The sequence below is a fragment of the Beta vulgaris genome, chromosome 1 (assembly GCF_026745355.1).
Source record: "Beta vulgaris subsp. vulgaris cultivar EL10 chromosome 1, EL10.2, whole genome shotgun sequence".
NCBI lineage: Eukaryota > Viridiplantae > Streptophyta > Magnoliopsida > Caryophyllales > Amaranthaceae > Beta > Beta vulgaris.
In genome coordinates, this window is record NC_079202.1 from 30,037,555 (window position 1) to 30,042,679 (window position 5,125).

The window sequence follows — 5,125 nt, forward strand, 5'->3', positions numbered from 1 at the left end:
TCTTGCCAGATTCACTCGGACATACCGAGAGCACCTGCCACTCCCCTCACCACCATTCAAGCGGTTCTACCCTTCGACAAGTGGGGCATGGACTTGCTCGGACCTTTTCCCCCAGCTTCCGGCAAAGAAGTTCCTGATTGTGGCTATCGACTACTTCACCAAATGGACAGAAGCCGAGCCGCTAGCATCAATAACTGATAAGCAGTTCAAATTCATTTGGAGAACATTCACTCGCTTCGGAATCCCAAGAGCCCTAGTATCAGACAACGATCGGTAATTTAACAGTGGGCCGACTCGTGATTATTGCTCCCGGATCGGCATTCAGACAAGGTTTTCAGCCGTCTCCCGACCCCAAACCAATGGACAAGCCGAGTCGGCCAACAAAATTATCCTCAAGGGCATCAAGAAGTCCCTAGACCTCTAAAGGGCATGGGTAGATGACCTACCCGACGTTCTCTGGTCGGCCAGAACGACAGTAAAAGAAGCCACGGGGCATTCTCCTTTTGGGTTGGTATATGGTAGCGAGGCTGTCCTTCCGGTCAAAGTGGGAATCCCCTCTCCTCGGATGACATTCTATGAGTTCGACAAAAACGAAGAGGAAAAACCCATCAACTTAGACCTATTGCCTGAAACACGAGGCAATGCTTTACTGCAAGCCATCCGGTACAAGCAAAAGATCACAAGGCACTTCAACAGGCGGGTGAAGCCCCGACCAATCAGCCTTGGCGACTGGGTCGTTCGAAAAGTAGAAGCTACCAGACTCTCCCATCTCAAAGGGAAGTTGGGGGCAAAATGGGACGGCCCCTATAAGGTTACAGAGGTCCTCAAACCAGGGACATTCCGACTCGAATCTCCGAAGGGTCCCCCTGGCTCGACCTGGAACCTAGACAACCTCAAAAAATACTATGTGTAATTTCTTTTTGTTACTTGCAATAGGGGCATATTGTAAAACCAGCGCTACCTGGTCGGATTTAGCTAGCAAATTCGAATGTAACTCGGACTTCGCCAGTCCATGTAACTCGGACTTAGCCAGTCCATGTAACTCGGACTTAGCCAGTCCATGTAACTCGGACTTAGGCAGTCCATGTAACTCGGACTTAGGCAGTCCATGTATCAAGTCAGGTTTTTACCCCAGAAATGAAAAGACTTAGCCAGTCTTATTTTGAAACGTTGCAAGCAAGACTTAACCAGTCCATTGTATGTTGTATGTTGTGATATTGCAAATAACAAAAGAATAGATTGCGTAATAAAACGACAAGTAAAATTGCAAAATAATAGTTGTATTCCATTGATCAAAGTTGCAAAACGCAACTGAAAGTTTGCAAAAATACAGAGATAATGAGTACAAAAAGCCAAAATTACAAAAAGCTCCATGGTTGGAGAGGCTATTAGCAAAACAAGCTAAAGAGCAAGGAAGATAAGCCTAAGGAAGCTGGGGGGAAGGCTCGGCTGCAGGTTGCTCGGTGGTGATCTCAGGAGGAGGCTGCTCGGTGCTCCCGCCGTCCTCGGCATTCTCCTCCTCCTCATCATCATCATCGTCGTCCGAGCTGGCCTCCTCGGCCATCTTGGCACGAAGCTCCGCAGCTTCGGCCTCGAAAATCTCTTGGTAGCGGGACCAAATTGAGTTCCAATCCGCCGATGGGCACGAGTCGGCGAGAGCAGCCTTAAGCTTGGAGAGCGCCTCGTCCTCGCCGATCTTGTGAGAGGCTTGGCCCACGTCGGCACAAAAATCAGTACAGGCATCAGAGGCCTGCCACGCCGTGAACCACTCCTCTTGAGAACGGGAGACCGCTGCTTGGGCTTCCTTCAGCTGAGCCTCGGCCGTAGCAAGTTTAAATTTAACCCTGTCCAAGTCGCCTTGGATCCGGGTCACTTTGGCCTCAGCAGCAGCCTTAGCCGATTCAGCATTTCCTTTGGCCGTTGTTAAGTTGGCCCTCTCCACCTTCCACTCCTCTTGTTCCTTCTGCCAGGCCTCCTCGCCCTTTTGGATCTTGTCCTCAGCCTCGTCCAGCTTCAGCTCGACCAATCGCTTACCCTCCTCAGCCTGGTAGAGCTTGTCAAAGTGCGTCCGAGAAGCGTCCTTCAGCTCCTGGACCTCTTGAACCAAAGCGAGCCGGTCTTCGGCCACCTTGGTCATCCGGATGGAAAACTGCAAAGAAAAAGTCAGTTAGAAAGTAGTAGTCAAGAGGCAAAAAGTAAAGTGAACAACGATACTTACGTCCATCCAGGAGCGAAAGAGCTTGCTCGACTCATTCCTCCCATTGACCGCGTTGATGTGATCTCGGTCGGTTTGGGTTCAGAGTATCTCCAAGGCATCGGAGATCCTTCGCTTCTTGTCCGTCTTGGACATCTCAGTAAAAGGGACCGGCGCCTCAGACATAGTCTGCTCTGTCTGAGAAGTCCCCTACACATGGCCCGGACTGCAAACTGGCTCGAAGTCCTCAGGATGGAGGGAGATATGGGTATTATCATCCCCGGACGCCGGCCGAGGACTGTTCACCTCCATAGAAGGCTCTTGCCTTGCCTTCTTCGCCGAGGCCTCCTTCTCGACTCGAGCCTTCGCCAAGGCTCTCTCGGTCATCTCAACCCTCTCCTCGGTCCTCTCTTTGCGCTTCCTCGGCTTAGGGTTGGAGGGGTCCTGAAAAAGTTCAAAAAACTGATGAGTCCCATGAAGCCAACATGGGAGTTAGTCGGAGAAAAAGGGATCCATACCTTGGGTTGAGGTGGCTTGTTGATTTTGTTGGCCTTCATCTCGGCCCTGATCCGAGCAACTTTCAACGCAGCAGATGTCAATTGCTCGGCCATTTCTTGGTCGGTTTCCTTTAGGAATGCTAGAGAAGCTTCTGCAAAAGGAAAAAGACAGTTAGAAAGATATAGCAAATAAAGCAATAAAAACAAGTCAACCGGACCCCCTTTTGCCGAATTACCCTTAGGAAAGGCCGGGCTCAGACCGAACGCTGCCAGGAAGTGCTCGTTCTTAAAAAGTTTGCAGCTCGGGAGCCAATTCCCCGCTACAAAAACTTCGCCGCCATCCACTATTTTGGCCTCCAACTGCATGTAGATGGCGGCCACTACTTCCTCCTCCGATAGCTCGGGCACTTTGAAATTCAGGCAGTGGTTGGGGTCGGCAGATGGGGGTACAGTTGGGATACCCCATTCTCCCCCGTAATAGACGAAGGCAAACCCTTGGCGAAACCCCTTTTGGGAAGTGGGAAGGTTAAGGACGGTTCGGTAGCCTCGCCGAGCCTGGAAGCACCACCAACCAGGGCCATGATCCCCGCCGGCATTTTGAACAGTTTGTACATATGGCGCCAGAGAGTGAGGGTCGACCTAACGCCGATAAGGTCACAGATTACCTGGACAGCCAAAATTCCACCCCAAGAGTTCGGAGAAAGCTGACCCAGACAGAAATTGTAGGCGTTCAATAAGTCCTTCTCGAACTGGGTCAGCGGGAACCTCAAGCCCATTTCCATGGCTTTGTAGTAAAAGGCAGTGCATCCGGGTGGTGGAGTCAGAATAGTGTGGCTAGCATCGGGTCGGACCAGCAAATAGGGGTCCTTTATTTGAAATTTGGCCGCTTGGCCTCGGGCATCCTCCAGCAAGGCTTTTATTAAAGATGGAAGAGGAAACTTCGCTCCCGGTCCGCCCTTGGGGTCAATTTCCGGATACGCGAACCGCCCGGACGTGGAAGCCTCGCCTTCTTCTCCCGGCATAGTTATCCTAACTACACCATCAGACAAATATTTGTCTAAGTAACTCCTCGAAGAGGGATAGGCCAGGGACACCTCCCAGGGTAGGGGGATACATGATACCCTCGGCCTCCTCCTCCTCGGCTTGCGAAGGAGTACTCGGGAGGGAAAGCGCCTCAGGCACAGCCGAGGGATCCGGGCAACTTATTAAAGTTGACACCAATACCATGCCCATACTCCTCACTTCCTCGGCTAAATTATAAGGAGGTGAAGGAGGAGGTGTCACTGACTCGGACGAGCTCCCCATTATTTACCAACAGAAGGGGGTTGGCCGATTTTATTAAAAGAAAGAGAAAAGCTTAGTGAAAAAACAAAACAAAAGCGTACCTGGTCGGACGAAGAAGATGGAGCCCGAACTTAGAGAGAGAAAAAGCTCTGAAGTAGAGAGAGAGAGAGCAGAAATCTCAAATTTTAGAGAGAGAGAGAAATGAGGAAATGACAAAATCTCTCTCTCCTCTCCTTATTTATACACAAAGTTCCTCGGGTTTCGTGTCCCGCGTCAAAACTTGGACCGGGACCTGCTGTTTCGCCCCCTTAACGGGCCTCTCAGATGGCCCAAAACTAGTGAAAGGTGCAGCCCTAAAGAAGGCGAAGAGTCGCGAAAGGTCATAAATGACCGAAGTTGAATCGCCACCATGTTTTCAAGCACCCCAATAATCCACTGTTGCCACGTGGCATTTCGGGTTTAAAGAAACTGTTGAGTTCACCAGCTCAAGATTACCAGTTCACCAGCTCAAGGTTACAAGCTCGGTCACTTCAGCCAATGGTCCAGAATCCTCGGCACCGGCTCGGACAAGCATGGGGCTCATTGGCCCCTCATCCGAGCCGCGTCCAACCAACTCGGCCCAAGGAGGCTCTCCTCTTTGGTTGAGTCAATCTCCTAAGTCCCAGATTGACTTAGCGAGAGAAGGCACCGGCTCGGTCAAGCATGGGGCTCATTGGCCCCTCATCCGAGCCGCGTCCAACCAACTCAGCCCAAGGAGGTTTTCCTCTTTGGTTGAGTAAATCTCCTAAGTCCCAGATTGACTTAGCGAGAGAAGGCACCGACTCGGGCAAGCATGGGGCTCATTGGCCCCTCATCCGAGCCGCATCCAACCAACTCGGCCCAAGGAGGTTTTCCTCTTTGGTTGAGTAAATCTCCTAAGTCCCAGATTGACTTAGCGAGAGAAGGCACCGGCTCGGACAAGCATGGGGCTCGTTGGCCCCTCATCCGAGCCGCGTCCAACCAACTCGGTCCAAGGAGGTTTTCCTCTTTGGTTGAGTAAATCTCCTAAGTCCCAGATTGACTTAGCGAGAGGAGGCACCGGCTCGGACAAGCATGGGGCTCATTGGCCCCTCATCCGAGACGCGTCCAACCAACTCGGCCCAAGGAGGTT